The sequence below is a fragment of the Rhipicephalus microplus genome, chromosome 2 (assembly GCF_043290135.1).
Source record: "Rhipicephalus microplus isolate Deutch F79 chromosome 2, USDA_Rmic, whole genome shotgun sequence".
Taxonomy (NCBI): Eukaryota; Metazoa; Arthropoda; class Arachnida; order Ixodida; family Ixodidae; genus Rhipicephalus; species Rhipicephalus microplus.
In genome coordinates this window covers 75,149,262-75,162,794 of record NC_134701.1, presented here as the reverse complement: position 1 = coordinate 75,162,794, position 13,533 = coordinate 75,149,262, and positions in this window count along the sequence as shown.

The window sequence follows — 13,533 nt, the reverse complement described above, 5'->3', positions numbered from 1 at the left end:
CAACACAGCAAAACACTATAATGAGATTGAAATTTTTGTTTCACTTCGTTAAAGGTTACCTTAAGATAGACTTATCAAACATACTTCATTTTTCGACTGGATATTCCACGAGGCAGAGGCATGCGTTCACATTGACTCCAATCACCACCTGTAATACACACTTATATATTCCTTTTCTCTGAAGACTACTACCGAATAGAGTATTCTTAACAACGACGTCGTTCGCAGTCATCTTTGAGTTTTTTTTTACTGCGAAGCTTCAGCAATAAATGTGTGTACTCTAACACATGTAATAGTGCTGTTTATTTCAATCACTGCAGTGTTTATTCTATGCTGGTGGTCATCTTGTATACAGTGGTTCTAAAATTTTATTGAATGCCCTTGTGCCGGGTAATTGCAAATTGCCGTTTTTAATCATCTGAAAGGCCGTACATACTATCCGTGTTATTTTTATTGGGTTGCCCATTTGAAAAATTTAAAAAATCTATACCAACTATTCAAAAAGCATCCTCGAGGGCTGCAATATTGATAAAACTATAATAAAATAAATAAATAAATGGTTGAGAGGTCTGCCAAAAGGTAAAAATTGGCTAGAATATAAGAGGGCTAATTGAATGCAGCCCGATTGTACTAAGACATCCTAGAATAAACGCTAAGCTCAAGTGTCTTCTTGGTGTCGAAGAAGACGACGAAGCTGTTGCTGCTTGACTAAGCAGCTTTGTCTGCATTTATTGTTTATTTTTGTTTATATTACCGCTCAGCACTTCTCAAGACGTCGGACGACTCTAAAAGGTACCTGCCGTATCGGCGACCGACTGGTGCTGTGCAGCCCGCCGCGTAGAAAGGCGCTAAAAGAAACAAAACAAGCATCAGGGAGAGCGCCGCCTTGACGTCCCAAGGTGTGACACCAGGTCAGAAGCACCAGCTGGTTTGCGCAAGCATACCTGACTGCAAGCGACAACACAGCGTTGAATCAGAGGACGAATCAACTGTCGTCGGGGACCACAACGGGGCCAACCTCACAGATCTAGACATGGACGAGGGTGGTTTCCACCTAGTGCGACATCGCAAAGACAGGACGGTGGGCATTCCTGTGTTAATTGCTCCAACATCCGAAGGAGGTATCTTGAGGCAAGGGAGTCCTATTGACCTATACTCGGAAATTGAAACGATTCTCGGTGGAGCCCCAGTTAAGAGCCATTTTACAGCACAGGGAGCCCTGCTCCTAGATATAGAGACAAAAACCAAGCTAATATGCTTCTAGAGACCAACACTATCTGCGGCCTTGCCATATCTGCCCATGTACCACACAGCTACATGCAAAAAACATGCATTATACAAGGGGTCTCAAGATGGCACTCGGACGAAGAGTTGTTAACCTACCTGAGACCTCAGGGAGTATACCACGCAAGAAGAATCATACGATGGCTCCAAACCTCATCCTCCGAGTGGGAATCAAGGCGCACTGACTTTGTGGTTCTCACATTCGCTCCCGATTCGGAACGTCCAGAGAAGATCAATCTTGGCTTCACCAGACACGAGCTGGTAGACTACGTGGAGACGCCGCCACGCTGTTTTAAATGTCAGCGTTTTGGACATGTTGCTAAGCACTGTCGTGGGGAACAAAGGGGTAAGCGCTGCGGGAGGCCTCATGACTTTAAGACGTGTACAAGTAAAGAAAACTTGTGTGTGTAAACTGTGGCGGCGACCACTCAGCTAGCTACGGCCGACGTCCAGCACGAACAGCTGCGCAGCGAAGAAATGAGACGTTTGTCCTCGGCCCGAAGACTGTGAGCAAACCACCGCTCACAAAGAAGACGTCCGGCGCGCCACAACATGGCGGTTTGGATAACGAGTACGCAGGAAATTTTCCTCGCCTAAATCCGACAAAAGCTGGTACTGAGTCAACGCAGGTGCTCAACACTGGTGAGAAATGTATCACGAAAGAGTCCGCCAAGCGCACCTACGTTGATGCACTGAGCCCACCTTAAGTACCATCTGGAAACAAACAGCAAGAAAACCTCGAGCACGTTATTCGCGCTCTGTTCACCGCACTACGTTCACACGTCGCTAAGATGCCTGCGAGTTCAACGAAGGATAAGTTGGAAGCAGTCCTGGTTTTAGAGTCAGTGTTACTCTGCTCTGCTTCCACAAACACACAGTAGAATAATGGCAATGTCTCACCCACGTGGTCTATTTCATCCTTCAAAAGTGCCCTTAACGTCTATGCGAACTCAACCTTTTCCTGCGCGACATTCCAATACCGATTCTAGCCCTCTCCTAAGCCGGTCTACCGAATGCAAGGACGCTCCCAGGGTACGCCCGACACGGTAACCCAAGCATAACGTCGTTTGCAAATGGAAGCGCAATGATATACATAAGGCGGGAAATACCTCACGTCGCCTTACAAGTGCAAGACCTCTGTTCCAACTCACTGGAAGTCCCTGCTGTGCAAGTGTGCCTGGGAAACCGAAAACTGAGTGTGGTATCGGTGTACATAAGCCCACGAAAAAAGATCTCCATGGAGACTTTCTTAAAGGGCATTTGCACTCGATGTCCCGCTCCTCGAATAATCTGTGGTGATTTCAACGCGCACCATCCACTCTGGGGAGATAAGAGTGTAGATTTTCGAGGCAAGGAACTTCTAGCAGCTGCAGATGCTGCCGACTTCTGTGTGGCGAACGATGGCAAACCTACATTTTAAAGGCCACCAGATTAAAAGAGTGCAATAGACCTTGTACTTTACTCCACGGACCTTCCGGTATCATCGACCACGGCTCCAGACAGGATGGGCAGCGACCATTTCCCCATCTTCACCAATATCCTGGGATTTAGAACTGCTGGTCGACAATTCTGCAATGTAACACGCTGGGACACCTACAGAGAAGCGTTGGACAAATCCACTGGTGAGCTGTTCGCAGATATGTTGCAAAGCAAGCGAGCAGCAACTTCGGTGCTAAAACTTCCCGAACATTTTCCTGCTCCTGACTTGAAATGGAAGACCCTCTGCGCAGCACGTAGACGGGCGGAGCGGAAAATAATGAGAACAAAAGGAAATTCATCTGCGAAAACTGAATATAACAGGATAAACGCTGCGATTCGTCGCCATACAAAAAATTGAAACGAAATCAATGGGCTGCTTTCTGTGAGAGCTTATCGACGTTTACACCCTTGACAAAGATATGGGCAGTAATAGATAGTTTTTCTGGGAAGATCCGAACACACAGGCCATTCGAAGCACTCGCTTTGAAATAAGGGATAAATTTGCAAACCCTTGCAGAGGATTTCGCAGACGTGTACACATCTGGTAGATCAGCAGGAGCGGCGATTCCTCTGTCACCCCAGTTTTTTCACACGATGGATACGCCATTCACCTTTCGAAAGCTGGATATGGCACTTAGCAAATTAAGAAGACGCTGTGCCGTGGGTCCCGATTTGATCAGCAATGAAATGCTCACAAATGTACAATATGAGAGAAAAAGGGCCCTTTTGGACATATTCAATCATGTCTGGAGCACGGGAGAGATCCCATTTGTTTGTAAGACAGCATGGGCGGTGCCAGTCCTAAAGTCCGGAGAGGATCCTGCGAACCTCGCGTCTTATCGACCGGTATCTCTTAAATCATGCGTTTCTAAGTTGATGAACAGATTAATATGTACTGATTAACTTGGTACCTTGAACAAGGAAGACGGTGGCCATCGTGTATGACAGGATTTCGCCCACGACTTAGTACCCAGGACAGTATTTTGGACCTATTAAGCCACATCGAGCACCACCATGTCAGCGGAGTCTCGACACTCGCCGTCTTCATGGACGTTGCCAAGGCATATGATTGTGTGCTTCAGGCAGGCATCATGAACGAGCTCCAAGCCATGGGTGTGTCGGGAAATGCTCTTCGGTTCGTACATAAATTTCTCAGAGACCGCTGTGTCCATGTTAAGCTTGGAAATGTAACGAGCAAAAAGAGACGCGTTTTCCTCGGCGTCCCACAAGGAAGTGTTGTATCTTCCTTGCTTTTTAACGCTGCCATGGGCAGTCTTCCCGACACTCCGCACTTAGCTCTGAAAGCAGTTAAAATATCCATCTACGCCGAAGACATCTGCATTTGGATCTCAGGGTACCAGCACAAACGTTTGGCCCGGATAGGAAAGAGCGCTATTTCAATCATTGAGCGTCAATCGTTGACACTTGGCCTATCTATATCAGCCGAAAAATTGGCCTTCATGCTCTTCCCGGGAGCACGACGGAAGTCAACGCGTTTGTCGCTGAATATTCAGGGCCACTCAATTCGTTGTGCAACAAGTGTCCGTTTCCTGGGCGTTACCATCATTAACAAGCTATTATGGCGACCTGCGGTTGATGCTATAGTCACTGCATCAGTGCAAAGGATCAACGCTCTTCGTCGCATGGCAGGGGTCCGTTGGGGCAACAATCCTATGTTCATTCTTTAATTGAATGATGCGCTTATAACAAGCCGCATTCTTTATCAGCTGCCCCTAATATCACCATTACCAAGCCAGCTTGAACGCCTAGAGGCAGTGCACAGAAAGGGTCTTCTCGTGGCGATGGGAGTCCCTCAGGCGGCTTCAAACACGAAGTTCACCAATGAAGCTGAGTCTCTTCTGCTCCGCCTTTTGGCGTTTCAGGCCTTATTTACGCAGCTGTCAAGACTGGGGAAGTCCTTCGCAGGCACGGTGCTTCTCCGGCGGCTAAGAGCAAGAACTGGCTCACATTTAAACGCGGCACTAAACACATTTAAAAATCGAGGCTTCAAACTGCCTAAACGGCGCCCTATGGACCCGCCATGGTTTTTTGTGGATGTTGCGTGTAACTTCAGCGTACCCAATCTACCAGCGAAGCGCACCATTCCAGCCGCGGAAGCAAAATTTCTTGCGCTGGACCACTTGAGCACCATGTACCGCAGCCACCTACAAGTGTACGCCGACGGATCAGTGTGCACACAAACGGATAGCTGCGCAGCAGCTTTTTGCATACCCTGCCTTGGCGTGTCATGGTCAGGCCGCCTGGATCGCGTGGTTTCGTCCACAACGGTAGAAAACGCTGCAATCACGGCGGCTTTGCGAAAATTTCGATCCTTTTCTGCACGAGATGTTGTAGTGCTGACTAACTCTAAATCGGCGCTATAGAGACTGCATCGTGGCCTACCTCAAGAAACGTTTACAAGGCAATCTCTGGCACTAATCAATTACCTAAATGGCCAGAGTTTTAATATAAAGTTCCAGTGGATCCCATCCCACCTTGGCATTGAGGGCAATGAAAAGGCTGATGCCCTTGCATGCGAAGCACGTACATCGTTTCCGAAAGTAAGAACTCCCAAGACTTACCAGAACAACAAAGATTTGATACGCAATCATTTCAAGGCGATCTACAAGTTTCCACACCAAGCATGTGTAATTCATAAACTTTATCGTGAAGAAGCGACGCTTTTGTACCGCATAAGAACCGGCTCCGCGTACACTCCGGCCTGGTTATTCAAGACTGGGAAATACGCTTCTCCGTTCTGTGCCTTGTGTGGTGACATCGGGGATATTGAACATTTCATTTGGCTTTGCCCACAGTTTGATGTGCAGAGAGCAGCGATGATCCGCATCTTGCGAAAAGGCTGTCATAGGGGCTGAACAGCTGATGACGTCGTCTTTCCTGAAGGACCCGCGGCAACTAGGGGGAACGTGCAATGAATTCCGTTGGTCTTCCAGCGAGACACTAGGCTGTCAGACACGTGGTGACATTTTCCAAATTCCAGAGATGCTCAGACGGAATGATTGCCGGCCATGCAGGCCAGGCTAACCCCGCCTGCTGCAACACCACCACCACCACCACCACCTTCTTGGTGTCGAAAAGCATTGTTGGTAGCTTGACATTTTTAACAGGTATTAATAGGAATAGCCCAACGAGTTTCTTAGGTTGGTTTGAAAAAGCTGTGTGGAAGCTGAGCGAAGCCATTTTTTAAAGGCCATGTAAGCCATTGGCCACTCCACTGAAAACTACATTCCAGAGGAGACACTTCTGGATGACATGGCCTGTTCGAGCATTTTATTCAGGGACGAGCCGTTATCACCATCATTTGAGGCTTTACAAAAGATTATTGTATATGCGTTAAACCTTAGGAGAACTTGTATAATTTTGTGCATTAGTGGGAGCCCATGTAGGTCGCTTTCTTTCTGGCTTCCTTTTGTGGCATACTATGTGGGAATTTTCCTGCTTGTTGCATAACAATAGTAGAGAATCTAAGGGTCCATTTTTATTTGCTTAGTCAGACACAACTTTAATAAAAACGCAGAGACAATCAAGTCACTAGAAGTATAGGGCATGTTTTTGTAGTAAATCTCACATTAATCTGAAAAAAATTGAAGAGGAAGGAAAGAATGCTCACCACCGACAGAGCCTGAAACTGTAACCTTGTAATAACAAAAATTATGCTCCAGCAATTTACCTACAATAGTGGTTGTCTCGTCGTCCACTTTATGAGGTACAACTGTGCGGTAAAACCAAAGAGTGTTAGCCCTGCTGGTAGCCGTGAGGGCAAGCGTGGAAGGCCACCTTTTTTTTTTCTAATGGCTTCTCATTGAGTGCGAATAAAATTCAGGCTTATTAGACATTTCATTTGTTCATAAAGAATCATTGCGTAAAAAGACGAGGACGCCTAACACAAAACGGCTAACATTGTAATATTGTTTCAACATCCATAATGGGAGCCTTGTTCACAAAGAGGCTCTTGTTCTGTGTGCTGAAACATGTCAGCCATCTTTTAGTTGGTATCCTAGTATTTTTATTCAGAAGAGTCTGTGCATTAGTGTCATAGGCACTGTGCATGTTATATATTTTTAAGCTCACGTAGAAGCGCCACCATTGTGAGGCAGTGCTCATTGGCGGCGACCAAGGTGATGCCACAGGAAGTCCCACGACCTGAGCACAATTATCACGTTTTAGTTTTTCCGATCACGCCAAGCCATCACTTCTGAATTAAGGTATTATATATTTCTGCATAAGTTAACCATAAATTTTTGTGTTAACCTGCAGCGGTCTCTCTAAGATTTCCATCTGTCTTGAGTTTTTTTCGACAACTCGTTGACTAACTGAGCCTGCTCCAAGCTTCATTTTTATTTTAATTGCCAGGGTACCTTGTGGCATATAATAAAAGAAAACCGTATAACTTTGATCTTGACGTGAAGCCCAGGGGCAGTCCAACCAATTTGCAAATGCACATGTAGTTGACGTCCTTCGTTGCTGTCAATGAGCGCAAAGAGAGATTTTGAGATATAGAAAGGGCACGTCTTAGACTGGTCATTAGCACTTATCTCAGATCTCCAGAAAAAGAGAAGGGGTTGTATGGTCACTATTTTATGGTATATATAGTCAACAGTTCGACAATCGTTCGTGTGTTAGAGCATTGCATGAGATGAAGCATGGGCAGTGATAAAATATCTGACAAAAATAGGTGTTATAAATTAGGTCTGATAAAAGTATCTGACATTTCGAAACTTCATATTGATTCCCTATTCACAAATCTGGAGTGCACGCAAACGAAGCAAAGCAGGTCAACCGAAATGTCAAGCTGAGATGAAGACAAGAAAATAAACAGAGAAGTCATTTGTAGTCCTACACAACTGTAGATGCCTGTTGTTATTGCCCATGGCCACGTAAAATTGCTTGGATTCATCCACAATGCAACTTATTGCGTAAACAAAAGGATTACACAAGGACCCGTCAATTAAAACAACAGCCAAGTTCTTACCAGGACAGATCCATACGAATTTGATGAAAACACGCTACTACGGGTCTTGCCCAAATACAACAGTTTGTATCACGCCATAAATTGGCCGTCTACGCCAGACGGGCTATATATGCCAAAAACCATGTCTGAATTCTCGCTCTGGTGAAAACGGGTAAAACACAGCAGACAGGGCATGGTCAAAGTTTTCACTGGGGAATGAACGAACTCAGCTGACTGTTTTTTTGTTTACAATGCATCCCAATATAAATGAGTTCGTAAATCTACATATAGTGTAGCGTCAGATCAGGCGTGCCTTCGAACACGTAAAATGGTAAATAGGTGGAAGGAACAAGTATGGAGGTGTGTATGCCCAGAAAGCGTCTTCACTGCTTACTTATACGACATAAAATATTACAGTCCTTTTGTTCCCAAGCACTGAGAGATAGATATTATGCCTGTTCAAGCCGGAAGTGACACTCTGGTACTATTTATTGAAATTTGCTGTGTTTCTGGTACCATACTATTTTTCTATCAAACATCAAGAGTGGGATAAGTATTTCATATAGTAGAATTGCGTGTGCCCAAATGATCATTTGTAGGTGAAAGAAGCTTCCTTCATACAACAGGAAATAGCGTGTATCGTATAAAATTACACAATCTAGCGTAAGCATTGTAACAGCCTCAATATGTAAGTTTATCTACTCATAATGGCAATATTCTGATGAAAAGAATACAATAATTGACGTAATGATACATCACATACCTTCTGGAAGAACCTTAACGTTGACATAAGTGGCACCTTCTTGAGAAGTTACTTCAAATTCAACTCTTTCTGCTCTGGAACAGTAAATATAGGGGAATCTTAAGGTTATATAAAACATTTTATAGCATAGGACGGAGATGTCCAAAGGAACACAACATTGATATTATGGTACTCTCTGTTGAACTAATGGCATTCAGATGTCTTTTCGCATCTATGGCGGCCCTCATGCTAGGATCTCCCGAGGAACATTCTACAACGCAGTAGGATTACGAGCAATGACTATTACGCTTAAAAAGTTCATTAAACAATATGTGCTTGATCTAATTAGCAAGTAACTGTAAAGACATTTGAGCTTACCAGTCAGTCATAATGATGTTCCACTCGTTCTGTTTATTTCACGAGTTGGTGAGCACTGTACTAGGAGGCGGCCTCCACAGCAACCACATGCAACAATGGCACAGCTGATCCTTCAGTCACATATTTCGGTATAGCACGAAATAGCAACGTGCTTTTGCAGAGTTCGTTCAGCTTTTGTTGCGCCTTGTTTCACCATAGGAAGATAAACCGAATGCTACAGCGAAACATCGTACTGCCACGTGAACAACTTCAAAAAGCTCGAAGCTTCCAGTGCGCTGCTCATGCAGTAAGGGCACACGAAAAGAACACACACAGTACGGGAAAGAAGTATAAAAAATCTAAACTCTGTGATTGACACGCACTGCTGAAACACAAAGGAAGACGCGCAAAAAAGTGCACATGAATACGCAGCAAAAGCGCTAGCTAACAGTTATCGAAGTTTTTACTACTAGTCGTGTGAGCAGTGCAAGTTTTTCGCAAGCGCGGCCGTTGTCAGCGAAGCAGATTCGGTTCTCTCTACAACTGAATGGTCACTAAATAGTTCCTGCTATCACGCTTGAACGAAAATTTGTGGTGAAAGCACAAAATGTACGAATCAATCCTTTACGAGTTAAGCACACGCACAAGAGAGACCACGGCCCACAAAGGCGCGTCGGGTATCGCCACGCGTGTCGCGAAGACTAGAGCACTGCGCATACATAGAGGTATATAAATATACTTACATTTTAACCAGCTGCTTTACCCACTTCCTGAAAATAAATGAAATTTGTGTAAGTCATTTTTATGCTGACAGGTTGAAAAATTCAATGATAACAATACAATCAAACTAAATACCGTAGACGAACAGTTCACTGTATGTACATTTGCCGTTATCATATTTCTTTCATGTCATTTTATGTATATAACAAGAACTAAAGCAGTCTTAATCCTGCAAATCTTATGTCTCTCTTATGGTTAGTCGGAATTGAGTACTTGTCAGTAAAAACAAACCTGAACGTAAAAAACAGTGAGCACATTATTGTAAGTACATAAAAATGGGATAAATGCTTGTGTTTACGTGAGCGTGACTACGAAGCACATAGTAGACAAAGTGGCATATATTCAGATATACGGGGTCAGCTAATGTCTGGCTAAAAAAACGCTCTTTAATTCCCTCAACGACACCCTTAGTATCATAACAGCAGTGACACACTGGTCACTATTTATTGACGTATTTGTCGGCGAAGCGCGCTGCTGATACTCACGTCATTTTACTTACCAGCGTTATTTCTTTTACTCACACTACTAAGAAGGATTTCAACTAATCGCAGCCTGCATGCAGTTTGCACAGATGACTTCAGAACAGCTGTGATAAAAACCACAAAGTTAGCCGGGGCCGGCGCCGAAGGAGTAGTACTCTATTCTTTGCGTACGGTGAAAGAAAAGCGGGAAGGCGAAATATTTCGGTCTTCTGTCAAAGCATTGTCTTAAAGAAGCGCAAGAGCGAAGTAGCGTATGTATGAATCGTTGAAGTATTGGCAACATTTTGGCTTTATTTATTCTTTTGAGAAAGAAGCCACCAAGAAACACATATGAACTGCCGTTCTTTTTGATACCATGGCATAATTCGGCTTTGTGCGTTACAAGGCAACACTTGAAACCGTGATTGTCATAAGCTTTGAAGAAAAACCATGCAGATGATTTGGGGGCTGTTTGCAAGTGTGAAACAACTCTTGAGAACCGCAAAGACCAATTTGCATACTCACAAAATGGTCTGCTTAGCACTTTACTTTTCCATTTAACTCCTACTTGTCCTGTAAAAAGAGTTACCCCGTGGTGCCAATATCAAAATAGCGGCAGCAGATATATACATATGAATCGCATCGCCCTCTTGGTAGAAGGACCGAATACTATAGGACGGAGAATGAAAACATAATGACACAGTGCTCCTACGGTGCTCTTTTATTATCGTACTCCGTCCTCTTTGCGCTGATTTTGTACATGACGCCTTCCTGTTTTGTCACTCAGCAGACGCCACATAAACTGCTGGTGGAAACCTCCCTTTGACATGCAAATGTCTGCACCAATTTCCAGAAAAGCGCGTCGTTAAGTTTCAGGCATGAGGAGCCAAAATACTACTGATTATTATTCAGAGGACATCATTTGCTTTATGTGGGATACCAAAGGTTTCCTGGCGCTGTCACTCGTAGAAGCCCGTCTTGGTCACCAGATTGCAAGAAACTGTGCATAGAGTTCTGCAATCTCAGAATTACTCCGCAACATTCCATGGACAAGATAGGGTTGCGAGTACCATTTGATGATTTCAGATCGGCTAGTTCACTGAAATTTCCCTAACATTTGATAACCATCACTAGTTCAGATGCATGAGCAATAGCAAATAGGCACGCCCACCTATAAAGCAATTATATATAAAATACTTAAGGTCAATTGCTCTTCTTTCACTCAACAGAACTTGACCTAACAATAACTTTCGCATCAGCTCCATACTGACTTCAATTCAAAATCTAGATAGGAGCCGACCGATGAAAACACGTAGTGGGATAGACGGGGTGCACAGTGGAAGTGTATCAGACAGGCTGGTCGACGTTTTGATAGGACTTATCTTAAGCAAAGGTACCTTGTCATCCTTGGCATATTAGTTTTAAGAAGGATATAGCGACGTCGTCTTCTCGTGGTGGCGCGTGTCCCTGCTGGCAATCGCCGTCCTGAAAGAGAAAAACTACACAGCAGAGAAGTGCAGTTCACGCTTCATTTCAAGTTAAAATTGTTCCCAGAAGCTGGTGAGGAAAAGAAAAAAAAAGAACTGTGGGAGTGGTAAAAAAAAGAAAAAGTCACAGCTTTGCCGCAAAGGCGAAGTAATAAACATCATAGCAAAAATTTGAAAGGTCTCACGCAGAACGAAAAGGAGATCGAAGCGTGGCCGGCGTTTTTCGCGCACAAATTACGCACAAAACGTACTCACAGGTACAGATGCACGTGAATAAGCGTCTCATTTGTTACTTCGCCGAGTCTGAAAAGCGCGCGCTTTTCGTGAACGGAGACTGCAATGATCTCAGTGACCTTTGTGCACCCTGTAACTACAGCAGAATCGTTCCACGTAAAGCCCGAGGCCAGCCAAGGCATACGATCTTCCCTCCTCGCCACTGCAAAATGAGGGCGTGCGAGGGAGTGCCACTTCCCTTCTCTAAGCCAAGCGAAGTAAGTGTAGGTGATTAGAGCGGGCGCCGCTGCGCGACGTAGGGACGTGTGCTTATTGCGCCATCTTTTTGGTAATGCCGAACAACAGCAGCGTTATGGGTAGATATAAATATCTTGCCGTTTGAACGGTGAAGAACGTTCTCCGGAGTGGCTCAGTGGTGAACGCCTCGCTTTCACGAATAAGAGGTCCCACGTTCAATTCCGCGTGCGGAGTGCTTTGTTCTAGATTTGTTTCTGGGGATTTGATATTTAGATACGTGTACATATAGGGCACGTGACATCGACGCCAACACCGGCGGCAAAATCGAGCCGAGAGTGTCTATATAATTGCTATCGCAACAAAAGGAAAAAGAAACACGCAATAGGAGGGCTGTGCTGCAAAATGATGTCCGCTACAGACACGAAAAAAGGAAAGAGCTTGACAGTTAGAAGCCTGCAGACAGTCACCACGTCCGGCCGCTACAAAGGCTTGATGACGATAGCGGCTTATACCTCTTCCCGAACAACTGTGAGTAGTACGCATAACAAGAAAGCGGATGGAAAATGGGGGGGGGGGGGTGGAGCTAGAAGCACGCGGCGTACTTTTAAATGCCAAGACGTCGAAAGTAAGCGGTACCAGATGGGATCGGAAGAGCACGTATTCAATGGGAAATGTCAGTAGCGAAAATATGGTTTCGGTATCCTTCGACAGAACGCTGTCTCGAAACATCCAAGCGTAATAGAAGAAAATGCCAAACAACTTCGTAAAATCTGCACAGAGTTTCGGCGCGAGAACGCGAGGCCATTACTAATTGGACGAAATGCTCCGCGACGACATAATAATGTCGTCGCGGAGCCGCCATTGCAGCATTCGGACTTGAAAGAGTCCATGAGCGTCAGCAGTAGTGTTAGTGAAGAAAAAGGATGGAACAATACGCTTTTGCGTTCACTATTGCCGACTCGGCAAGATAACGAAGAAGGACATATACCCCCTCCCCTGAATAGACGACGCCCTTAATCGACTCCACAATGCCAAATACGTTTCAACGAAGGACTTCAAGACAGGCTATTGGCAAATCAAAGTAGACAATAGAGACCGAAAAAAGAATGTGTTTAGTACACTAGGCGGCGTTTTCAAATTCCTGGTCATGTCCTTCGGTCTTTGCTCGGAACCTGCTACTTTTCAACGCCTTATAGACACAGTGCTTGCAGGATTGATGTGGCAGACTTTTCTGGTGTACTTGGACGAGATTATCGTGTTTTCCTCAAGCTTCGACGAGCATCTTCAAGCCATCAAGACTTCCAGACTCACCCTGAAGCCACAAAAGTGCCGCTTCACGTACGAGGAACTTTTTACTTGCGCCACGGGATAAGGAGTCTGGAGTAAGACCTAATCCGCAGAAGACAGCCGCCATTGCAGCATTACCACCACCCGTCGACAACAAGGCCGTGCGTCGTTTTTTCGCCTGTGCACTTATAAGAGGCGCTTCATCAGAAAATT